General features: G+C 43.1%; 1 long non-coding RNA gene and 1 pseudogene across 1 annotated transcript in view; both read left to right on the top strand.

The window, feature by feature from the left end:
- The first annotated feature begins 5,118 nt into the window (after positions 1-5,118).
- LOC129458478 (prohibitin 1-like) lies at positions 5,119-6,022 on the top strand (annotated as a pseudogene).
- Positions 6,023-25,935: 19,913 nt separating this feature from the next.
- The window catches only part of LOC129458051 (uncharacterized), a 66,479-nt gene continuing 65,820 nt past the window's right edge, over positions 25,936-26,594 (top strand). Inside the window, exon 1 of the long non-coding RNA XR_008649520.1 lies at positions 25,936-26,084. This is a non-coding gene — a long non-coding RNA (uncharacterized lncRNA). The remainder of the gene's footprint in view (positions 26,085-26,594) is intronic.

The following is a 26,594-nucleotide window of genomic DNA, read 5'->3' as shown; positions in this document are numbered from 1 at the left end:
GACTGGGGATTTATTTCATAATTCACTCTTTCATTAGCAAATTCTTGCCACAGATGGTTTTTAATGTCTCAGTCAACCAGTAGAAGGTTGGACTTCAGTCTACTGTAAACCAACCCTCAGTTTTGTACATGTGAGGACATCAAGGCTCAAAGTGGAGCAGAGGGTTACACATGGTCACTCAGAGAGTGAGCAGAATTTAATGTAATTTCATGAGAATGTTGCTTTTGGATTTATTGTCTCCCTTTTTCTAGTGGATTTTTGGCTCAAGGAAAAGATGCAATAAGCAAGGCATGAGCCTAGACATGCAGACTTTTGGCAGGAGTTGCTGTGCTAGTTCAGAAACTGGTATAAAAACTTTAAAGGGGGTGGGAGAAGATCATCAGGTTTCTGCTGACTTGGGATCATCAGAAAGTTGACTATTCTCAGCATGAAGCACTGTACTGAAGGAATGTGTAGGACCATGTGGGTATTGCAGAGAATTCTATGTCTCCAGGAGGAAAAGAAAATTACAGACCATTAAGTACAATTTTCCAGTTTTGCAGATGAGCAAACTGAGGCTCAGAGAGGTGAGGTGACTTTCACATAGTCATAAAGCTAGGGAGAGGCAGAGCCAGGATTCAAATCCAGTCCTTATGAGCCAGAAAGGCTCTGCATCGGTCACTAGAGCACCAAACACTTGGGTTCAGTCTCTGGTTCTGCTGCTTTCAAGCCTTGTGTCTTTAGTAAGTTGCTTAACATCTCTGAGCATCAGCCACCTTGTCTATAAAATGAGGTCAGTGGTCTATACTCAGAGTGTTGCTGTGAGAATTAAATATGGCTATCACATAGGTGGAAGTGTCTGGTACATAGCAGCTATTCATTCTGTGCCAGAGCCTCCCACCCCACCCTGAAGCCTTGGAAATATTTCTTTGAGGCAAGGGAGACAGGGAGTTGTCATCAGTTATTTTAAATATAAAGGTGTCAGTTAGGAAGTCAGTGTGTGAAAATGCCTGGTGTTCTGAAGAAGAAAGAAGCAATGCCGTGTTTCTGGAGCATAGGTGTGAGCAGGAGTCCATGGGGCTAGAGGAACCAGCAATGGGCAGAGCCTGGCGGAGTGTTTTGTTGTTGTTTCCCATGTGAAGTAGCTTACACTTGGTTCTCTATGTGAAGGAAAACCACAAAAGGCCTTAACTCAGAAGAATACCTGGATTTGCATGTTTTAAAGGGCCCCATAAAGACTGTGTGTCTAGGTGAGAGCGGATATCGGGGAGCTATTAAGAAACTACAGTAATTGTCCAGGAGAGAGGCAGTAGGGCCTGAACTGGGGCGGAAGCAGTTAATGTGGCCTAGATGGCAGAGACAGGGTTTGGAAATCTAGATCAATAGGGTTTGGAAACTAACTTAATGTAGAGGGTAAGAAAGAAGAAAGTATTTACAATGATTCCCTCTTCTGGCATTAAAACATTAAAACTTCTACAGACCAAAGTTATGATAAACAAAGTGAGAAAGACAAGAGACAGATGGGGAAAAGTATTTGCTACGTATATGAAAGATAATAGACTATATATAAGAATTAACTAAGAATATCAATAAGAAAAAGATTTTTAAAAGTCTAACAGAAGAGAGCTGATATAAACAAATAAGTCCAGAAGAATAAATATAAATGGGCAGTAAACTTTGGAAAAGCCCGGTATCACTAGTATTCAGAAAAATAAAACACTGAGGTATCACTTCATACATATTGGCACATACTTAAAAATCTAATAATACCAACAGTTGATGAGCACAGGAAACAGTGAGAAGACTCAGACATTGCTGGTATAAGTCTAAATTGTTACATCATCACTTTGGAGAACATTTGGGCATTATTCAGTAAACTTGATGATAGGCATACTCCATATCTCAGCAATTTCACATTTAAGTATATATTCTGGATAAGCTCGGCATATATTCACAAAGAATATGCAGACAAAACCGAAGTGCTTATCAATGGAGAAACGCATTGTAGTATACTCATCTCATGTAATACTTATAACAGTTAAAAATAACTGAGCTGGGACATTCTGGTTTTAGCTAGTGAGCACACTCTAATCTGTCTCTCTTACTACTGACAACTAAAAAGCCTGGAAAGAATACGTAAGGAACTATCTGAGGACTCTGACCAGTAAACAATAACAGGTGGGTTGGGAAGGGAAATAAAAACTAAAAGCACAACTGATACAGGGGTGTAATTAGTCAGCATTCTCAAGAGAAAACCAATAGGATGTATATATATATATATATTTCTGTATGTGTGTGTATATACATATATACACACACACATAAAGATATATGTACATATATACACACATACACATGTACCTATCTATAGATCTATATCTGTCTAGAGACACAATCACAGTGTCTGTGACTGGGCCACGGCCCTGATGATATTTACCATCGCCTTCCTTCTGCCCCCACCCCAGAAATCATTGTGAAATTTCATGATTGGCTTAAAGTGACAGAATTAAATATATATATCTATCTATAGACAGATAAATATCTATATAGATATATCTATAGATATAGACAGATATATATCTATATATCAAGAGAGATTTATTGTAAGAAATTGGATCATGTGATTTTAGAGGCTGAAAGGTCTGAAGATCTTCGGTCAGTGAGACGGAGGCCTAGGACAGCTGGTGTTATAGTTCCATTCTGAATCTGAAGGTCTGAGAACCAGGAGAGCCACTGATGTAGAACCAGTTCACAAGCTGGCAGCCTCAAGACCTAGGAAGAGCTGATGCTTCGAGTTTGAAGGAAGGAAAAAATGTCCGAGCTCGAAGTCAGTCAGGCAGGAAGAGCTCCCTCTTATTCACGGGAAGGTCAGTCTTTTTGTTCTGTTCAGGACTTCAACTGATTGGATGATACCCATACACACTGGGGAGGGCCATCTGCTTACTCAGTCTGTCAATCTAAATATTAATCTCATTCACAAAAAACCTTGTAGACACACCCAAAATAATGTTTGATGAAATGTTTGGGTACCCCAATGCCCAGTTAAGTTGATACATAAAATCAACCATCACTGAGGGGTTAAGTGTCCTGAGGTTTTCTCCCCCTGCTATATCTCCTAGCTTAAACCCTAGGGCAGCCTGGATCTCTGAACTGTGCAGTAAACACGGACAGTAAAAACATCAAGATGAACTCTCTCTTTCTGGCTGGAAGACTGGGAGGGCGGGCCCTTCGGGACAAAGACTGTAGGGGTACTCTCATTTCATTTTACTTTTTTTATTCTCCTAGCTTGGTGCCAAAGCCAGCCTTAGTCATGAACTATACTCCTGCAGCAGTGGTGACAACAGTGGTTCTTAGGCAATAAAAAGTGTAAGAGAAAATTCTTCCCTCTGACCAAAAGAACTGGGAAAAGAGACCCCCGTAGTCTAAAGACTGTGAAGCGGTCTCCATTATTTTGTTCGTCCTTTTTCTAACTGCTTCATTCTCAAAGTGGACATAGTTGTGAAAAATGTCTGACAGCACAGGAGGCTAAAACCCTGGCTTTTTATCCAGCACACCAGGAAAATGCGACCCTGCATATGGAAGAGTGGGGAAATCATAGAGAAGAGGGAGATGGAAAAAGGGATCTCTTAAATCTGGGAATGAAATCCTGGGCTCACTCACAGTATTCACGTACAAGGAACTGACCCAAAACAGTATAATGAAGGCTTTGAGTCTGAACTACAATGTGGACCGTTTCCTAGGCCCCAGATCAGCCCCTGGATAGTGTCCACATGGGGCAGACCCTAATAGCACTGCAAAAGCTTTGAAAATGAAGCTAGCATTAGAACCTCAGCCCACAAAAAGTAAGTTGGGAGTTGGGGTATGAGCCTAACTCTTCTAATTGCTTTTAAAAAAAAATCAACATTCTTCAGAAAAAAAATTTTTTTTTGAGACAGAGTCTCAGTGCAACACCCACACTGGAATGCAATGGAATGATCACAGCTCACTCCAGCCTCAACTTTCCTAGGCTCAGGTACTTCTCCCATCTCAGCCTCCCAAGTAGCTGGGACAACAGGTGCACACCACCATGCTTGATAATTTTTTGTATTTTTTGTAAAGGCAGGGTTTTGCCATGTTTCCCAGGCTAGTCTCAAACTCCTGGGCTCAAGTGACCTACCCATCTTGACCTCCCAAAGTGCTGAGATTACAGGCGAGCCACCACATCCAGCCTCTTCAAAGAATCTTAACAGGACCTAGAGAGTTATATATAATTCAAATGTCTAAGATACAATTCAAAATTAATCAATACACAAATAACAAAAAACCAAGAAAATCTCACCAACTCTCAAAGAAAAAAGACAATCAACCAATCAACAGACACCAACACCAAATTGACCTAGGTGCCGATGGTGAACTAAACAAAGACTCTAAGAAACTGTTATATGCACACACATACACACCTCCTCCACACACACACAAATATAATTAAGCTCCATGAAGTGGGAGAGAACATTAGTGAATAGTGAAACAAATGAAAAGATGGACATTTTCAGCAAAGAAAATAGAAGCTATTGAAAAAAATGAAAATTTTATAATGAAAAAATACAATGATAGAAATAAAATAATTCACTGAAGGAGATCAGTAACATAATAGAGATAGAGTCAGTGAACTCGAAAATGAGGAATTAGGCTGGCCATCTTTTCCTGTGAAGGAACAGATAGTAAATATTTTAGAATTGAATGACCATAAACTATGTCATAACTCCTCAGCTCTACAATTATAGCATGAAAACAGCCATAGATGGTATGTAAATTAATGGAAATAGCTGTTTCAATAAATATTTAATGAACAGGCAAGCTAGATTTGTACTGTGAACCATGGTTTTCTGACCACTGATATAGAACAACAGAAGCTATCTAATCTGAAAAATACAGAAAAGTAACTGAAAAACAATAAACAGTCTCGGACAAGTGGACTGATATCACAAGATGTAACATTCATGTCATTGGAGTGAAATGACAGAATGATAGAAAAGAGAAGAAAGAGATTAGTATTAGAAAAACTATTTGAAGAAATCACAGCTAAAACTTCTCAGATTCAGGGGAATTCATGTGGAGGTCAAAGTGGAAACAAGTGTGAGAAGTCCAGCAGAAGAAAACATGGCTGCCAAAGTGTTTGAGTCCATAGGCAAGTTTGGCCTAGTCTAAGCTGTTGCAGGAGGCGTGGTGAACTCTGCCTTATATAATGTGGATGCTGGGCACAGAGCTGTCATCCTTGACAGATTCTGTGGAGTACAGGAAATTGTGGTAGCGGAAGGGACTCACTTTCTCATCCCATGGGTACAGAAACCAGTTATCTTTGACTGCCATTCTTGACCACGTAATGTGTCAGTCATCACTGGTAGCAAAGATTTACAGAATGTCAACATCACACTGCACATCCCCTTCCAGCCCGTCGCTAGCCAGCTTCCTTGCATCTTCACCAGCATCGGAGAGGACTATGATGAGTGTGTGCTGCCATCTATCACAACTGAGATACTCAGGTCAATGTGGCTTGCTTTGATGCTGGAGAACTAATCACCTAGAGAGAGCTGGTCTCTAGGCAGGTGAGCGACAACCTTATGGAGTGAGCAGCCACCTTTAGGCTCATCCTGGACAACGTGCCCTTGACATATCTGACCTTCAGGAAGGAGTTCACAGAAGCAGTGGAAGCCAAGCAGGTGGCTCAGCAGGAAGCAGAGAGGGCCAGATTTGTGGTGGAAAAGGCTAAGCAGCAAAAAAAGGCAACCATCATCTCTGCTGAGGATGACTCCAAGGCAGCTGAGCTGATTGCCAACTCACTGGCCACTGCAGGGGACGGCCTGATCGAGCTGTGCAAGCTGTAAGCTGCGGAGGACATCGCATACCAGCTCTCACGCTCTCAGAACATCACCTACCTGCTGGCAGGGCAGTCCGTGCTCCTCCAGTTGCCCCAGTGAGGGCCCACCTTGCCTGCACCTCCACGGGCTGACTGGGCCACAGCCCTGATGATATTTAACATCGCCTTCCTTCTGCCCCCACCCCAGAAATCACTGGAGATTTCATGATTGGCTTAAAGTGACAGAATTAAAGGTAAAATCACTTCAGATCTCAAAAAAAAAAAAAAAAATTCTCAAATTTGATGAAAGTCATAGATTTACAGTTTTAAAAAGCTCAAGAAACCCCAAACAAGATAAATTCAAAGTAAAATACACCAAGACATATGATGAAACTGAATACAATGAAAAACATCTTGAAAGAAACCAGAAAACATGGGGGAACAATGACTGCATATTTCTCATCAGAAACCATGGAGACCAGAAAACAGTGGAACAACATTTTTAAAGGCCTATGAGAAAAGAGCTGCAAACCCAGAATTCTGTATCTAGTGAAAATATCCTTCAGGAACAAAGACAAAATTAAGATATTCTCAGATAAAGGAAAACCAACAAAATGTGTTACTAGTAGACCTGCTCTAAGATAAATGCTAAAGGAAGTTCTTCAGGTGGAGAGGAAATGATAAAAACAACAAAAATACTTGGACTTTAGGAATGAAGAAAGCACAAGATAAAAAGAGAAAAGATATAGTTTACCAATATCTGGAACAAAAAAGAGGCTATCACCACAGAACTCACCGATTTTAAAGGATAATTGACATACTATAAATAACTCATACATTTGACAGCTTAGATAAAATGGTCCATTTTCATAAAATACACAAACTACCAAAACTCACTTGTGAAGAAATATATGACCTACATAGTCCTATATTTACTAAAGAAATTGAGTTTATAGTTAAAGACCTTCCAAAGAAGGAAAGTTTGGGTCCAAGTGGTTTCACTGGTGAATTGCACCAAACATTAAAAAAAAAAGTTAATTGTATATAATCTTTCAAAAAATAGGGAAAAAGGAACATTCTCAACTCCTTTTATGTGGCCAGCATTATCCTGATACCCAAACCAGACACAGCACAATAATATAAAAGAAAATTAAACAAAATATTAGCAAATCAAATCCAGTAGCATATGAAAGGATAATAGCTCACAACCAAGTGGGATTAATATGAAGAATGCAAGGTGATTCATCATTGAAAAAAATCAAAGACTGTAATCCACCCTATTAACAGACTAAAGAAAAACTACATGATAACAGATGCAGAAAAAGCAATATCTATCTATGGCAGACTCAGCAAACTAGGAATAGTAGGGACCTTCCTTAACATGGTAAACCGCAACTACAAAAATAGAGTACATAATTTTACATCAATAAATCCCAAAGATAAAATGTTGACCAAGAAAGAAAATTGCTGGATATTTATAGTACGATATCATTTATATAAAGTTTTACTATATGCAAAATCATTACAATTGCTTATGGATAAAGTATAAATGTTTGCAAGGGAATAGCAAACATTAAAATCAGAATAGTTGCCACATCTGGGCAGTGACAGAAGGGAATAGGATTGGAGATTGACACACAAGGAACCGCAGCTTTACTGTAATGTTTGAACTCTTCTTAAAAAATCTGAATCAAATATGACAAAATGATAAGATTTGAAGAGCAAAATGAAAGAGACATTACCATTCATTACTTTGTCTGTATTTTCCTGCATAGTGAATATTTTATAGTTTTTTATTTTATTTTATTTTATTTTATTTTATTTTATTTTATTTTATTTTATTTATTTATTATCCAGGCTGGAGTGCAGTGGTGCAATCTCGGCTCATTGCAACCCTCTGCCTCCTGGGTTCAATGATTCTCCTGCCTCAGACTCCATAGTAGCTGGGATTACAGGCGTGCACCACCATGCCCGGCTAATTTTTGTATTTTCAGTAGAGACAACGTTTTGCCATGTTGGCCAGGCTGGTCTCGAACTCCTGACCTCAGGTGATCTGCCCACCTCAGCCCCCCAAAATGCTAGGATTGCAGGCATGAGCCACCGTGCCAAGCAAGTTTTTTAAATATGTAAGTACTATATATTTAAAATATATAAACACTCTGATAAAAGCATCCTCAAGATCTTATGGAAGCACAAAACGTAGGGGAGGAGGGAAGAATAGGTCTTCGAGGGCTTCCCGCAGGTGATGCTAGTAATTCTTAAACACTTACCACATGCCAGGTAATGCTCTAACTTCTAGAAGTAGTAGCTTACTTATTTTATACAACAAATATGAAGCTTGCACACCTATCCTCAGTTAGAGATAAATTGAAACCCAGAGAGGTTAAATAACTTGCTCCAAGTCAGAAAGCTAGAAAATAAGAGTTGGGATGAAAACCAGGCAGCCTAGACCCAGATCTTGAACTGGTCAGCCACATGAACAATCCACTGCAATGCTTTACTTTAGAGCAATTACTCCGCTTGCTGTGTGGACAACAGTGTAGACTTAGGCAAGGCTGAAGGCAGGGCGATAGTGGGCTCTTTTTGCTTATTGATTTCCTTACTAAATTCTTTTTTTTTGAGATGGAGTCTTGACCTGTCGCCCAGGCTGGAATGCAATGGCAGGATCTTGGCTCACTGCAACCTCTGCCTCCCGGGTTCAAGTGATTCTCCTACCTCAGCCTCCCAAGTAGCTGGAATTTACAGGCCTGCGCCAGCATGTCCTGCTAATTTTTGTATTCTTAGTAGAGGAGGGATTTCACCATGTTGGTCAGGCTGGTCTCGAATGCCTGACCTCAGGTGATCCGCCCCCCTCGGCCTACTACAGTGCTGGGATTACAGACGTGAGCCACTGCGCCCAGCCTCCCTACTGAAATCTTATATATTCTTAATGCAAACTTTTGTGTATTTTATATATTTAGCAACTACTTTCCCATTCATGCCTCATCTTTTCTCTTTGTTTATGGTGGCTTTTGTATATAGAAGTTTTTACTTCCCTCTGGAAAATGGAACCTGATTCAGAGGTGAAAGAGAGGAAAATTCAAGAGAGGTTATAAAAGCGGCGGAAAAGGTGAGGTTTGGTGAACCTTCCAACCTCCTTGTTTGCAAAGCAGGCTGGCTAAGCAGCGAGAACACTTAATTCTCTCTGCCCTGTGCATGACTAAATTTGTCTTCTGTGGTTTTTGAAGGCAGACTCACGTTTGGCTTTGCATTTCCCACGACACCTACACAGCACCTGAGGGCCTGGGAGGCTGGTTTACTCCACACCTAGAAGCCAAGGACTGGCCATAGTTTGAGACATGATCCTCACTACTGGGGCAGGGAAATGAGGAAAATACTGACAATGGAGTGGGGTTCTTATAAAGCTCAGTTTATTCAGGTGAATAAACTTTCTTTTATCATGCATGTGTGTGTGTGTGTGTGTGTGTGTGTGTGTTTTTCCAAAGGGTATGTGGTTAAAATTTCTTTTTATGCAGGGATAGTGACATTAGATCATAAATTAATTGATTTCCAATGTTCTCATTTTGCCAAATAAAAAGCTGGCAACACTCTATCGATGCCTTGAAGTTATTTTTATATTTTTCTGCTCAGTTAAATTAAAAAAAATATTTGAGAACAACTGTCATAGACAAAAGAGCTTTTAAGTCTCAAAAACATGTGTTTTCAGTTGGGTCACATATATTATTTCTAAGACCAGAATGCAAGTTACTGAACTTTGGAGAATATTGGTTTCTTCACTAAAATGGGATAATTACACCCACCTTGAGAGATTGTAAGAATCAAATGAGAGAATATCAGTAAGGGGCTCAGTTTCACGCATGGTTCACTTCTGGTTTATTTTTCTGCCCTCTCCCTTCCTGGCAGGCAGGGACTAGATTTTACTTGCATGCTCTGACAATCGTCCAGTTTAGACCTGGATCATAGTAGGTGCTCAGAAAATAGTCTGTTAAAAACCACCATGAGATACCATGTCACAGTCATTAGAATAGAATAACTACCATAAAAAAGAACAATAACAGAAAATAACAAATGTTAGTGAAGATGTAGAGAAATTGGAATTCTTGTGCCTTACTGGTGGAAATGTGACATGGTACAATTACAGAACAAAACAGTATGGTAGTTTATCAAAAAATATAGGATTACCATATGATTCAACAATACCACTTCTTGGTGTATACCCCAAAGAAATGAGAGTAGGGACTTGAACAGATATTTGTACACCCACATTCATAGAAGCATTATTTATAATGGAAAAAAGGTGGAAGCTATTCAAGTGTCCATTAACAGATGAATGGATAAACAAAATGTGGCCTATACATACAATGAAATATTATTCAGCCTTAAAAAGGAAGGAAATTCTGAGATATGTCACAGCATGGATGAACCTTGAGGACATCATATTAAGTAAAATAAGCCAGTTACAAAGGGGGCAAATACTGTATAATTCCACTCCTATGAGGAGCCTACAGTAGTGAAGTTCATAGAAACAGGAAGTAGAATGGTGGTTGTGAGGAGCTGGGGAAAAGGAGAAATGGAGAGTTATTGTTTAATGAGTATGGAGTTTCAGTTTTGGAAGATGAAGAATGTTCTGGGGATGGATGGTGATGATGGTTGCACAACAGTGTGAATGAACTTAACGCCACTGAATTGGACACCTAAACATGGTTAACATGGTAAGTTTTATGTCTCTTTTTCAACAATTAAAAGTAAAAATTTAAAATTTAACAAAAATGTCTAATTGTCTGTTAAATAAAAGAGCTAATGAATGAATGAGGAGAAGGATAGAGCCAAGAGGATGCCTAAGGCAAGAAACTTGCAAGCAAGGAAATAGCAAGTGTGTTTGCTCAGCCAAAACCAGCTAAGGGGTTTGCTCACCTGCTGTAGGTAAGAGAGGGGGATGGCGGAGGAAATGAGGGCTGAGGTGTTGCCAGGGGGCAGATCATGCAGGGCTGTACAGGATTTTGCCTTTTATCTTAACTGAATATGATGGGATGTGATGGGAGGAAACAGGTAAGAGAGTAAACAAGTCAGTGGAAGTAAGGAAGGAGTACTAGAAGTCCAGAAGTGTGTCCAGATGCTGAGGGCCTAGAGCAGAGGTTCTGTGTCCTCCACTCCCCAAGCACACACCTGCTCTCAGGACTGAGTTGACCCCTGGAACATCCCAGAACCCTGGATTATCTGATCAGACCCCTCCGCCCTGGCATGTCCTAAGGATGATTTTGCCTGAACAGGGGAACATGTGTGTCTTCCCCAGTGATGGCTGGGGCTCTGGCACAAATGCAGATTATTACTCTTGGTTTCGAATGTGGGAGGAGGAAGTGTGAAGGGTGGAGGAGGTGTTTCTTTTATCACACAATTAGATTAGAAACTGGCTGGCTGCTCAGGGCAGGGTTCCACCCAAACTAGGTCTACAGGAGAGTTGTCCTGCTGGGTGGCCCCATCTCACTCTGGGGGCGCTTAATGTTTTTGGACCCGACTTCTTTGCTGTTCAAATTCTTGAGAAAAGGCATATAGTGTGGTTCACATGAAAACTCAAACCAGATTCCAAAAACTCACTTTGAGTCCTCATATCATTCACGTATTCATTCATTAATTCATTCACTCATCCAACATTTACTGAGCACCTACTATGTGTCAAACACTATGCCAGGCATTGGGAATACAACATAGACTCTACCTTCCGTTGCTCACAGAATCAATGGTGGAATAAAATAAACCTTGAATTATACTACAGTGAGTTAAGTACTATGACAAAACGGTAATAAAAAAATAAAACTAAGTTAGCCAACATTTGTTCTTACTACATACTTACTATATGCCAGGCATTGCTTTAATTGATTTGTATGCATGGACTTATTTTTTCCCTAGGCAAACCCTATGTGGTGGGCACTATTATCAGCCCACTTTATAGATGTCGATAATGACATACTGAGAATATTAAGTGGCAAGCGCTCAATGCAGCTAGAAACTAGGGCAACCAGGAATAGCCCTGCTTATAACTCTCTGCTGCTTCTAGAGGTATGGGAACATAGAGAAGGATTGGTTAGGTATGTTTCCCAGAGAAGGCGATGACTGGCCTGATTATTGCAGCATGAGAAGTTGGCCAATCAGAGGAAGATGGGGGCAGAGGATTGGTGAGGATTTTCACCCATCGAAAGTTTCAAACAGAACCGTAAGTGGAAAGCAGGAAACCATGACAGGGCATGTATATTCCAGAGAATGCAAGATGGGGAGAAGCAGGAGATGAGCTGGGAGAGAGGACCTGGGCCAGGATGCCTGGTGAGAGGGGAGCTCATTTCTTTAGGCACTGGAGTCCAATGTGCTGTTTTTACACCTGAAGTGATGTGATCACAGTCACCACTTTAGGATTTTTGCAGGAGTTTTATTCATGGTTTGGGTGGACTAATGCTAGCCAATATGTGAATCACAATAAATTCTCTCTGACCTGGTGATTCTCCATTTGTACCCCCTTCCCATCCAGACCTGTTCTCTGGTCTGCACTGTGCCATAGAGAGGTTAATGCCCCTGATTGCCTCGGGGGTCTCTTTTGCTTCCTATCTTCCAGTTGGGTTTAGCCAGTGGTAGGCATCGGCAAGAGATTAAAGGGTGGGAGGAGAAAGAGGTTGGGAATTTTCTCCAGTTCTTTCTCTGCTTCTTTGCCAGGGTCTGCCAGTGGCCGGGTTCCTCTGCAACCATAGTTCCTGCCAGCAGCCCCTCCTCCATGGCTTCAGCAACATCTCGCCCTCTTCCTGTCCTTGCAGATTCAGGGTAGCAATGGTTCCCCGGTGTTGCAAGTCTCTGAGTGCTTCAACATCTCTTATTGGTTTCCTTAGCTCTGTCCCTATCCCTATAAATTGTTGTCCCTTCATCAAATCCCACTTCCAAGTCTGCACTGCACGAGCCTTCTTTGTCTTGATCATAACTAGTCATGCTGAGAACTTACCTGGTACCAATTACCACTTATTGAGTACCTACTGTGTACTTGGGGCTTCATTTTTTCCATTTAATTTTCAACACAGCTCCATGAGTTATGGACCATTTATATCCATTTCAGGAATCCTGAAAACAAGGCAGGCATACATTTAACATAGATGTTAAGTAACTTGCCCAAAATTATTTAAACCTTTTGTCCAGAATCACACAGTTAGTCAGGAGCAAAGTTGAAATTCAAACCCAGGTCTCCGGACTCTAAAACTCATCCTGTTTCTGTTGCTCTGGGGTCACTGAGTCAATTCTTATGAATGCTTAATTTGTCAGACTCTGGAAAACCAGTAATGGTAGCAGTAGTAAAATCTCTAGGGGAAGAGAGGTTAGGGTATTCCATGGAGGTTATAGGTCTTCTTGAGGAATGGTGGATCTTTAAGTAAAAGTTCCAGAACTTTGCCATTCCTGCATTGGTGGAAAACACAATAGCAGGTGATTCACCAAAATATCCCTTGCTTCACAATGTGCAGTTCCTCTGTGGAGGGGAACTTAGCCCTTACTGAGTTCAGAAAGAAGAAGAAACTCATCCATCCAAGACCCACAGCAGAAAGCATAAGGGTTTATTTATAGAGAAGAATTTTATTATTTTAAAAAATCACTTGTGGGCTTCTGTACCAAAGCGTAGGAAAAAGCATGCGTTGGTTGCCAAGGGTCAAGGGAAACCACCTTGTTTTCTTGACAGCGCTGTGGCTGAAACAGCCCTTCCCAAAAACAATACGTGGGGGGAAGAAAGGCAAAACCAGTGGGAGGCTTGAAAATGCTGTGGTTTGCTTTTTATTTTTTTTTTTTCCAGTGTCTTTGGGGCTGAAAAAGGCAGTGGAATGAATTCTACAACTAGTCTAAAATGCAGTGCCTCTTGCACTGGGAGCTCCGGGGGCTGCCCTCACATGACTCATGCCTTCCCCGACTCGCCTCAGACCTCTCGTCCAGGCCCATCTGTCAAGGATAGTAACAACAACACAGAAGTGATGCTGCCTTCACCTCCACTGTAGACTGCAGCGGCTCTTTCTGTTTCCTAAAACCCTTTCATAGTCTAACAAAAATGGCTGCCTTTCTCCTGACTGCCAGGCTTCTTCTTCTTAGGATTTTATCTCATCTGAACCACAACCTTTTGGAGACATCATTGTTATGCTCATTTGACGGATGAAGAAAGCCAGGCTCAGATGATTAAATACCATGCCCCAAATCACACAGCAAGGAAACAAGCTGAGATGTGAAGTCGGTGGTCTTATGCTTCAGAACAGTTCTGGGAATTCACATTGTCTTCTCATTTTCCAGGGGAGGAAACCAAAGTAAAGAGAGGTGAAGAGGATACTACAGACCAGGGCTCAGGGTGGCCCAGGCAGTGCCATCTCCAGGCACATGGTTCTGTCTCCTGAGGCTGTGACTCATGCCGGTGCGAGACCATCAGCTAGGCAAACAGCCACCCACTGGGCCACTCCAGCCAATTACAAACCTTTGGCTTCAGAACCAAACATGTGTCCACATTGGCTCAGATATATCCACAGCCTTGCCTTGTAATGCCATCGGGCCCTCTGTATATTTTAAAAGCAGAGGCCTCAGACCTCCAAAAGCCAAGGGTTGCTTCTCGAATCTGACCTAAAAGGGCCTAACCTCAAGGACAGATTTGAATTCACCTGACATTCAGCCCCAGGAGGAATCACAGAGAAAATGCTCTTACCTGGAACACCTCTACACAGACTGTTGCTGTCCTGTGTGCTGCTTGCATTGAACTATGTCATTCACCAGCTGTGTGTCCCCAGACAAGGTACTGAACCTCTCTGAGCCTCACTTTCCTCAGAGAACCAGTTTAAGTTTTCATAGTCAGGAATCCATTCCTTCTAAAAACCTGTGCTAAGGAGACATGGCAAGGTGTTCTGGGCCTACAGAGACATGGGCAGAACTGGGGCAGAAGAGCAAAATGGATACTAAAGCTCTAAACCTGCCCACCAAGATTCACAGTTTATTTTAAATTGGGGCCGTTTTGCGTCATTGCAAAGGAGGGTGAATATGTTTACAGTTGTAAAATTCTGCTCTTCTTTCACAGAATTTCAGAGTAGATGGGTTGGTACAAGCTATCTTGTCTGACCACCTCCACATGGTGTAGAGATTAAGGCCAGGAAAGGGAAGCCCTGGCTTGATACCTCCCAAGGGCTTGAACCCAGACACAGTGCTCTTTCCAATAGGGGTCACTGCCAATCTAAAGAATTCTCTCATCTGCATATGGGACTAGGAACCTCTAACTCATAGCACTTTTCTGAGGATAATAAGAACAAAGGGATAGGGAAATGTTTTGTACACAAATGCAGTACATGTCTGACAAGAGGAATTAATTTCAAATAGTCATGTGATGCTTCTTCAGTGACGCTGAAGAAGGGACCTGTGGCAGGGCTTCTAGGAGGTATGGCTCAAACATACAAGTGTGCTTTAATTTGTCTTTAGTCAGTATACTGACATTATTTAGAAAGTTTAATCAACGTTGAAGGTAGAGAATATCTGATTTGTTTGTCAAAATGAGTGCCTGCATGTTGAAAGATATGGTTTACCAAGAGTCCCCAACCCGTATGCCTATAGAAACCTGGAGAATAAAGCCTGAAAGTGGGTGGTAAGAATTAAAATCTACCTCCTTCATTATGTTGATGGCTGTTTTTTTTTTTTTTTTTTTTTGAGACGGAGTTTTGCTCTTATTGCCCAGGCTGGAGTGCAGTGGCGTGATCTCAGCTCACTGCAACCTCTGCCTCCCGGGTTCAAGCAATTCTCCTGCCTCAGCTTCCCAAGTAGCTGGGATTATAGGCATGTGCCACCACACCTGGCTAATTTTGTGTTTTTAGTAGAGACAGGGTTTCTCCATGTTGGTCAGGCTGATCTTGAACTCCTGACCTCAGGTGATCCCCCCACTTTGGCCTCCCACAGTGTTAGGATTACAGGTGTGAGCCACTGTGCCCAGGTGGCTATTTTTTTTTTTTTTTAACTGCAGGGATGGGCTTCATATTTTCTTTAAACCTTGGGTGAGCCCATCCAAAAATGTATCTTCAAGTCTGATCTAGCCTGTGGGCCACCTCTACTATTGTAGGTGTTCATATTGTGTAGTTTCTTTCCTCTGCACTCTTGGCATCTTCTTCCCTTTGTCCAGTGGACACCATGATCATGTTACCATGACTTAGCCCTGAGACCAGGGTGGCAGGCCAAAGATGTTGGAAGGCAGAAACAACACACACCCGTCTGGTGGCTTAAGGTTGGATCTCAACTCTGCCTGCCATCTACTAGCTGAGTAAGGGACATAAACTCTCTGATCAAGCCTCGGTTTCCTCATTTGTAAACATATATATATATAATATATATGTAATACCCACCACCCAAGGTTGTGGTAAGGAATAAATGAGATGACAGGTATGAAAGTTTCAGCCCATAGAAGATGTTCAAATACGGTAGCTTCCTTCTACTTGTTACAAATCCTACCAGCTGTTCAAAACTCGATACAGGCTGCAGCCTCTCCAGCCTTCTCTGACCTCCTCAGCTCATGGGACACTTTCTCTTCTGCATTTCATTTGCCCTTCATGGCTTGTGAATTAGTAACCAATCCTTGGCTTTACTAGGCAACTTTTCATGTGTATGTGTGATATATTGCCACAATTTGGTCGTCAGCTCCCTAAAGGCACTTTTCTCCTTCTCATGAGCTTAATTCCTTATCTTTTACTATTGAGTAGGCACTGTCTTGTGCGAAATTTTCTCATAACAACCATGTAAGGGAGAGGGCACGCACCATGAACTGGACACTCTGATGAGGCAACTGGCTCACAAAGTTGGATAGCTGGAAAGAAATCAGTAAACATATAGTGTTCATGGTCACCAAGCAGACCAGGCAAGATAGTGTGGATGATCAAACTTAATCCCACTTCCACTTCCGCAAAAATAATGCAAAGTGCAATTTTCTGAGGGAAAGTGCGGTCGGCTAAAAAATGTCCCCCTAAGATATCAGGTCCTCATCCCTGAAAGCTGTGATTATTTCCTTAAATGGGAAAAGGTGTGATTAAGTTAAGGCGCTTGAGTTTGTGAGATTATTTTGGATAGTCCAGATGGGTCCTAAATGCAATCACAAATGCCCTTTCAAGAGAGAGGCAGAGGGAGATTTGACACAGACAGAAAAGAAGGCAATGTGTGGAAAGAAGCAGAGAGGGAGATTAGACTGCTCCAAAGCAGCCATGGGTGCTGAATCAGAGAGAGAGATGCTACGCTGCTGGCTGTGAAGATAGAGGAAGGGGCCATGACCCAAGGAACACAAGGAATGCATCTCTAGACACTGGAAAAGGCAAGGAAATGGAGTCTCCCCAGGAGCCTCTGCAGAGAGTTCGGCCCTTCCAACACCTTGATTTCAGCCCAGGGACACTGATTTCAGACCTGTGACCTCCAGAACGGTAAGAGAACAAGTGTGTGCTGTTGTAAGCCACCAGGTTTGTGGTAATTTGTTACAGCGTCAATAGGAAACTATGACATCAAGTGAGGGGGAAAAAAATAGCAGAAATAAAGAAATAAGAATGAGGCATGGAACTAATGTGGGGGATTTGAAATAGTCCTGCAGAAAATCTCCACAGACCTGAGTGCTTGTCTCAGTAATTTCACCAGCTGGCTATTTCATCTTGAGCAGATTACTTCACTTCTGTGAGCCAGAATCTCCTCATCTGTAAAATAGGATAAAAACCTACCTGTCATATGTAGATGCTCGAAAAAGGGCAGCTGCTATTACATTAATATTAAAGAATGACAAAACATGGCCAAGTGGTGGAGGTGGGTTCTAACTCTCCTTTCATGGAACGCAATAGCTGAACCCATGTGACCCACTGATGAAACTCAGTAGGAACCCTCTATACTCACTTTACAAGGAGAGAAAGAAGTCAAAAGATAGAGATGTATTAATTTTATGTTTTGCCTTCATACTTTTTCACCCTTATACTTTCATTTAGGTCTTTGCCCATCCCAGAAACCTGTTAAGATGGCATGTGACTTAGCACAAAATTATACATTTAGTCATTTCAAGTTTAAAAAAGAAAATATTATGCCTATAGGTGATATTCCGCAGTGACCACCAAGACCCCAAGACTCTTCACATGAACCTGTCTTTGAGCCACTGGTAGAACCCAGCTGACACTCTGAGATTGTTCTGCCACCTACTAGCTAGGTGGGCTTTGGGAAGATCGTCATCTGCTCTCTGACTCAGTTACTTCGTCTGTAAAATGGGAATACCACCTTCCTCAAAGGGTGCTTCTGTGGAGAGGTTAAAATAACACAGGGAAAGCACTTAGCTTGAGCATGCATAGTCAGTGCTCATTAATTAGTAATTTCTTAGCACTATTATTGTTATTATTGTTCCTCATCTCTCAGGGAACCTAATTAACTGTAGTCAAATTTCAACTCCTGTATTTTTGAACCAGTTAGCTTCTGTAGGCAGGAACCTTCTGTTACTCAAACAGCAGAGCTTAGTGATTAAGGGAAATGAAGGTAGAGGCCACAGTTTGCATTCTGTTCTCACCGTTTACTGTGTGGTACTGTGTGATACTGAGCCAATCACGTAAACTCTGATCCTCCGCTTCCTCATCTGTAATATGAAATGATAATGGTATTTATCTCACAGAATCGTTATGCGGAATATATAAGACAGCGCTTTTGAAGCTGGCATACGCAGGTAGTAGGCACTCAGTCAATATTCAATGAATTAAATTCCTTCACTTGAATTTCCATTTAAAAACAGAGAAAAAACTCTGCAGATCTGAAGCAAAGAATGTTATTGGGCTCTTCACCACATGTGAAAACTGCAGCTTGGTGCCCGACCCCTGTGCTCATTTTATAAGGCACAGGGTTTTCAGTTATTCTCGGTGTTTCTAGGAGGTTGACTTCTCAGGAAATGGTACCTGTCTCTCCCAGAAACCTGAGGTGCTTGCCTGGAGAAAAATCCCTTAGCCAAGAGACCGTTGTGACCTTTCACAGGCAAATTTACTCACAGCCTAGGGCGGGAAGAGGCCTAGGGAGCGCCCCTTCCAAGGGCACCGGGCTGTGGGAATTTCCTCCAGGGCCTTCCTGGGCCGGCCCTGGCCGCGCCTCGCTGAGCTCCTTGCAGTTTCTGTCAGTGCTGAAACTGCTGTGGAAAGTTCAACTTGAGAAGAGGGAACTAGGGTGTTTTGCTTTTTTTCTTTCTTTTTGAAAGTCGAACAACCCTAAGACTTGATTTAGAAATCGTAACCCAAACCAGATGCTTTTCTGATGAGTGACCACCCCGAGGAGCAACCAGGCAGGGCACTTTGACTTTGCGAGGACACTGACACTGGCAGGAGCCAGATCTCTCCAGAAATCAAACGGCGCAGGTTCACACGCCACCGGGGACGGGTGCTGGAATGTTGCTTTGTTTTTGACTCTGAATTTACCGTCTCACTCCTCTTTCCCCGCCCCCTGGAACGCGATTTATTATTGTGCAGACCTAGTGGCTTTTCTCCAACTTTATTTTTTTTTTTCAGAAATAAACAAGGGTTTTACAGCTCCATAACCTCTCCAAAGTTTGTTTGTTCTTCCCTCTGTACAGTGTGGGCCATGTTCGTTCCCTGGGAAAGTCTCTTCCCTAATTCTTTTCACATTTCAACAGCTTTTGTTTCTTCTTTCTGTGAGGTTTATGAAAATGCTGATGGTGGATTTGCTTCAGGCTAAATTGTACCGTAAACATTTTCTCCTAGGCACATGGGAGCCTCGGTGACCGGGGACCATGTTGCTATTCCTTATTGTGTACCACGCCAGAAGGAAATTTTAAAATCGTGAAACACTCTTTTTGATGGCTGGAAGAAAAATATGTAAATTGGTGATACAGAGAAAATCTGCTAAGCTTGTACACGGAATCTCGGACAATATCACGTAGGTGAGAGCCAGCTGAGAAAAGGGCTGCCTCAAACACTGAGCTTTCATTTTAGGTTGAGCTCTTTCTGCCTCCAACCACAGACTGAAATTTGTTGTGTTTTAAGGAAATAAAGATTTTTAAAATGAAAGGCTAATATGTTTTAGCAAAATCTTGGGATTCTGGGATAGGTAAATGTTTGTTCCAGCCAGGAGGTGTAAACCTAATCTTGATGTCTGCATATTCAGTTTGAAGACTAAAGAATCTTTCTACCAATAGCAATCCTGAGTTCTAGGAGACATGGAGGCTCAAAAAGATGGTGTATTGTTTCTTTCTCTCATTGTTATATGGCTCTCAGTGCCTCGCTTGTTTCTGTACAACCTCTCCCTCCGTCCACCTCTGGACAGTGCTACCACCTATGGCTCCAGGAGCTCAGGTTCATGTGTCCACGCTGCCATAGCATCTCACCTGATATCAGACAGAAACCTCAAACCCACCCTGTTCAAAATGGAATTTTTGCTCTTTTCCCCAATCTGTTCTCTCTCCAAATTCCCCACCTGATGACACCATCATCCCCTAAAGCCCTTGCAGGAAGCCTGGAGTCCTTCCAACTCTTTGCTGTCTTATCTGATCAGGCTTCGAGTTCTGTTTATTCTATCTGCCCAATATCTCTCAAATTTGTCCACCTTTCTCTTTACCCACAGCCATTTGCCTCATTCAGACTCTTACTGCCTCTCACCTAGACCAGTGCTACAGCCTCCTTGCTGGTCTCCATCAAATCTCACTCTCTCTATCCCCCATGAAAAGAATCTCCTCCAGAGCTACAAAAGTGTTCTGACCGCAGTATCATTGCTTCCCTGCTTAGAAACCACCTATGTTCCTCTCACCCTATGCAGCTGGTCCAAGACCTGGAGCGTGGCACTCAGAGCCCTCCCTAAGCCAGTCCCAGCCTTGCTGTGCCACTCGATGGCCACATCCACATGCCCTTCGACATGTGGCCACTCCCCAAAACACTCGCCATGCTCTTCTGTGCTTCATGCTGGTCCCTTGACTTAGGGTGCTCTTCTCCCTCTTCTCCAGCTGGAAAAAACAAAACAAAACAAAACAAAAAACACCCTCCTTATGCTTAAAGGCCTGATTCAAACCTAACTCCTCTATGAAGCCTTCCTGAATTCCCCTAAGCAGAGTGCTGCCCCCTCCAAGTGTTTCTGAAGCAGCTTGTACACATCTTCACACTATATCCTTTCTACCCATTGTAGAGTCTGGCCTACGGGAGAGACTTAAGATGGACATAGGAGGCCTTACCGAGCCTGTTTCAAGATAGGCCCATATGGGGATGTGCTCGTGGTGATGAGGGTGAACACATGGCTTCCAGCATTGCTCGGAAAACCATGGACAGAGCTTTGTCTAGGTCTAAGGGTGACTGAGGAGACTGGAACAGGACAGGGTCTGCTATTATAGACAGCAAATTGTGTCCCCTTCAGAGATCCCCTTGGAGAATGAAAGGGAAATCAGCTTGGCCTTCCCCTAACTCCAGGTGCCATGGATTGTCTGGATCCTCCTGCCACCAAGTACCTCCATCCCCTTGGACCCATGTAGGGTCAAGCCTAAATTTGTCATGTCCCTTAAACATGAGGAATTAAAGTAGGGACCAGCCTGGCTCAGGCTCCCACCTCCCCCAACTCTGATCTGGCCCTGACTCAGCTTCTGTTGCATAGGAGGAAGTCCCAGGATGCTTCCAAGATGATCTCACTTTTGCCTGTTGGCACGTTTCATTTAGGAATAGGATAGCAAAGAGGCTCTGGGGTTGAGGGCAGGGGTCCCCCTGCTAAGACTTGAATGAGACAGTAAGGATTCTCAGGTCTGAGAGGCCTAAATTCCAGTGCTTGATTCACTCATGCAAACTCACTCTTCAGAGAGCCTACTCTATGCCGGGGATTGAAGCTAGCATCCTTGTCGTACAAGAACTCTGAACTCTGTGTGGGAGGTGTCTTCAGGGGCCTGCCCAACCCCTGTCTCTACGATAGGCACTGGCACCCTTGCTCTGTTTGCAGTACAGGGGTGGGAGGACCTGCTCTGAAGACCCCTGGGTCAAAGTGAGGGATGCGACATGTGCCAGGTGCAGTGTCTAGCACACTGTGGATGCTCAATAAATATCCGTTGAGAGCATGAGAATAAATGAATGGTTTCTGCTCTCAGCCTTACTGGGGAAGGGCATGACCATTTACAGAACACCCGCTGTGCTTCACTGATGTCACAGCAGCGTGCACACAACTACAGCTGGGCCTTCCACCACACTGTCTCCCTCTGGGTCTTTGTGTGCCTCTGATGTCTTTTTCTTGCTCTCATGATCTCTTTTCTCTTTGCCCACTTCACTCTCACTCCGATGCAGGTGTCCACCTCTCTCTTTCTCTCTCCTGTCTCGTATTTAAAAGTGAAACAGCAGGGCTGGGCGTGGTGGCTTATGCCTGTAATCCCAGCTACTCAGGAGGCTGAGGCAGGAGAATCACTTGAACCTGGGAGGAGGAGGTTGCAGTGAAACAAGATCGCACCACTGCACTCCAACCTGGGCAACAGAGTGAGACTCCATCTCAAAAAATAAAAAATAAAAAGAATAAATAAATAAATAAAAGTGAAACAGCTTTGGGGCTGACAGGAGTTGGATGTAACCTGGAAGTTCTATGAATATACACCCCTTTGAGGGCTAGGATCCAGGTCAACTTATTCACCACAGTGTGCCTGACACCTAGCATTAGCGGCCATATTCAGTAGGAACCCCAAATACTGTTGCATAAACACATTGGTTTATATACATATGGGTGAGGAATATATGCTTGGGAATGCTGAGAGGACCAGCACAGAACCAAAGAACACTGAGTAAGAAGCTACAGTTTTGCTCTAGCTTGAGTCTAAGCTTTAAGAGATGGGTTGAAAAAATTCCTTGAGGCTTTTAGAATATCCAGCCAAGCTCCTTGTGTGAGAAATCTGACCGAGACTGTGAGTAGAAGCTTCTCTCAGGAATGAGAAGGCTGTGTCTAGAAGCACCATCTCTGGGTTTTATCTCTTAGAGACATGAGGCCCTGGGGAGCAGGGGCTCTACAGAAGCCTAATGTTTTAGGAGCATGTAATGCAACATTCCTGACCTCAAGCAATAGTCACCTCATAAAGATCTTAACTGCAATAGGGGTCCCTCCTCCTATTCTGCTCTGGATGTTCACATCAACCTGCACAAGTCCCCACTCTTTAGGCCGTATCCCATCTGTTAAATGAAGGGTGCAGGTTAGATGATCTTAGTGATCCCTAAAGGCTCTGCTGCTCTTGGATTTGTGAAATTAGGTAACGGATGAGCTGGGAATTTAAATAGGATTCCATGTCAGGAGCTCTTACCCTCACAGGACAATGGAAAACTAGGCTCTGATTGATTTCATTGCCTGCAGCACTGAATATGTCTGAGTTGCAGGCTGACTCATACAGGCCCTTCTAGAAGAGCTACTGGCCCAGAGAGGATGCTGCCTTCACTCTGAGGGTGGCCACCAGCACATGTGAGTATGAGCATAGAAATCCAGGTCTCTGCAGTACAAGTGTCCATAACGGGGGGAAAAGACACAAATATTTCACAACTGTCAGAAAAATAGTACTTGGTTGCCTATTCGTGTTTATATTTCCCCCTTCAAGTGGTCCTCCCACCTCACAACACACATACATGCATATGACCACAACTAATGTGATCAGGCAGTGTTTACCTCCTAAACCACACACGTCCACATGCGCTCTTGCGGACATGCAACATACTTACATGTGTTACTTGGACACATGCCTTTGACATATATAGAGATTCTATGTGTTCCACACACATGCATATCCTGCATATTCAGACATTCCATTTTTGCCCTCACCTACTAGCATGTCCCAATCCCTGGAATGTGGCAAAAGGGAATAAAGGATGCAGATGGAATTAAGATTGCTAATCAGCTGACTTTATCTGAGTGGGCCTATGTAATCACAAGAGTCCATAAAAGGTGGAGGAAGGAGGCAAAAGAATCAGCATCCAAAAGAATCAATGTCCAAATGTGATGTGAGAAAGACCCCACCAGCCTTGGCTGACCTTGAAGATGAAGGAAGGGGCCATCAACCAAGGAATGCAGGCAGCCTCTAGTTGAAAAAGCAGGAAAATGTATTCTTCCCTAGAGCCTCCAGAAAGCGGTAAAGCCTCCCACTGCCTTGATTTTAGCCCAGTGAGACCTGTGTCCAGCTTCTTACCTCTGGAACCGTAAGATTATTAATTTGTGGTGTTTAAGGCTGTGAAGTTGTGGTAATTTGTTACAGGAGTGATAGGAAATGAACATCCACAGAATCAGACAGAGTCCCACCCTCATGAGTCTATGGTCTGAGAGAGGAGACAGGCACAAAACCAGGTGCTAGAAGACAGAATAAGAGAGGCCGCGAAAACACAAAGGAGGAATCCCCAACCTACACTTGGGCATGGAGGGAAGATTTCCTTGTGGAAACTCCATGAAGGCAGGGACCAGTATTGACTTAGGTCAGCAACACTGACCACTGTATCTGCACACACCCAATGCCGATAAGTATTTGCTAGGGGAAGGAAGGAGGGAGGGAGAGAGGAAGAAAGGCAAGAGAAAGGCCAAAACTAGGACCCAATAGATAAATAGGATTTGAGATGGGCCAATACAAGGTGGGGTGAACTGTCCCAGGCAGAAGACCTAGGGCTATTTTGAGAACTAAGTAGAGTTTCTTTTGGCTGGGACACAGTGCCCCATGGGGAACAGGGAAAGATGAGTCGGCAGGGCACAGATCAGGAGGGGCCTTATCAGCTATAATTAGACATTTGGCTCGTATCCTATGTGCAGTTGATGCATGCTCAATCTTGCTCGCTCTCACTTGTTCTCTCTGGTTCTGTCTCCCTAACCCCACCCTCTTGGGTGATATTTTAACATCTTTTAAATGAAGCATGTATGTTTGATCTCATTTATGCTAAACAATGCTTATGGAACTATTTCCTTTTGTTCTCCAGGCCATACTCATGCCCCTACCCTTTAGCAATGATTGAGGATCTACCTCCTCAGTTATTATTTTGGGTAAAATTGGCCCATCCAGTGGACAAGAGCTGGATCTGTAACCACAGCCATCTGGGTTTGAGTTCATACTCCTTCATTTCCCAGCTAATGTTTAACCTCTTTCATCCCTGGTTTCCCTGTCTGGAAAATGGGTCCACGACAGTGCCCACCTTAAGGGCTTGCTGCAAGAATCAAAAGAGCTAGTTCATAAAAGTGCTTTGAAAGGGCCAGATGTATCCTGAGTAGTCAATGGCAGTTGTCTACCACAATCGACATTCTTGGTATAGTTATTATCAACCAGCCATAACTATTGTTACATGTTACATGAGTTTCCATGGCTCTCTAGATCTCCCTACCCTTCTGTACCCACCTCTGCACCCTAGGAGGCTGATCTGCATGGGCCCCATCAATGATCTCCCTTGCCTTCTAGCTTCCAATTGTGCCCAGCCTTTGCAAGTTACCAACAAGAGATGCAGGGAGTGGCAGGAGAGTGAGGATGGGGGATTTATTCTCCCTGCTCCCTCCTTTTAGGATTTTGCTAGGGCTTGGCTGCTTTCTTCTTATGAAGGCAGCCTCTTTTAGGGGAGCCCTCTCCCTACAACTCCCCTCTTTTTGTTCCAGGAACTGCTCCCTCTTCTTGCCTTTTAAGAGATAGGGAAGGTAATGACTCCCCGCTGTTATAAGCCCCAGAGTTTCCTTTGCATCTAAGTAAATGATCTTTTCCTTAAATTCCCTCCAAGTTACATAGTTTGAGTGTACCATCCATTTTTTGCTAGAACACTGACTGAGACAACATTTTTTTCAAATATTGGGACTGCTGGCTTCACAGACCGAGACTTCATCCTTGTCCCTTGTCCGGCTGGTTAGCTCTAGAACATTCAGCAAGGTGATCACATTGTCACAAGACCATTTCTTTTTCATTCTGCATGAAACTGAAAATGTCAAGGAAATTTCTAAGTTTAATAGACAGCATGATGATACTCCAGACTAGAAAATGAAACCAAAACCAATTGACCTAGGCAGAAAGTTAGGTTGTAACGGGTTTCCTGCAGCCAAAGAGCCATGAGTCACAGCAGCTGGCTCAAGGCTGGGAGGGGAAGTAAAAACTAAATCTAAGGACCACTCTATCGACCCTACAGTGACTCCTCTTTTTCCCTCCTGCCACGGTCCAGGGTAGCCAGATACTTCTCCAGGCTTTCACTTATGTAGGCTTTCCTGCTGGCTACATCACTGAAATGGAATCTCCTAGTGGCCCTTCTCCCTCTACAGCTCTGGTGTTACACTGAAAAACTAGAAGGTCAGTCCCTTTTATGTTTACCCCAACTAAGTTTGCAGGAGCCCAGCATGTCTCCACAGCCCTCCTTCTCCATTCTCCTCTTCCCCTTGTTTGGTGCCTGGTTTCTTTCCTGTCCAAACTGGGTCCTCCTTCTCTAGACCATGAGCTTGCTGAGGTCAGGGAATGAGTCTTCGTATCCTTGGTACCCAGTTCAGAGCCTGCATTTAGGGAGTGTTTACTCTAGCACTGTGGTTAGGCAAAGAGATGTGAGTTTGAATCTTCGTTTCCTTAGTTTTTTATCAACACTTCTCAAATTAAGCCATTTGTATCTTTTTTCTTTTCTCTCTCTCTCTTTAGAGACAGGGTCTCACTCTGTCGCCCAGGTTGGAGTGCAGTGGTGCAATCATAGCTCACTGCAGCCCTGACCTCCTGGGCTCAAGCCATCCTCCTGCCTCAGCCTCCCAAATAGCTAAGACTACAGGTGCACATCAATGCATCTGGATACTTTTTTTTTTAAATTTCTGTAGAAAC

Source organism: Symphalangus syndactylus, chromosome 19 (assembly GCF_028878055.3).
Source record: "Symphalangus syndactylus isolate Jambi chromosome 19, NHGRI_mSymSyn1-v2.1_pri, whole genome shotgun sequence".
Taxonomy (NCBI): domain Eukaryota; kingdom Metazoa; phylum Chordata; class Mammalia; order Primates; family Hylobatidae; genus Symphalangus; species Symphalangus syndactylus.
Note: the sequence above shows the minus strand (reverse complement) of the source record. Positions and strands in the feature narration are given on the sequence as shown.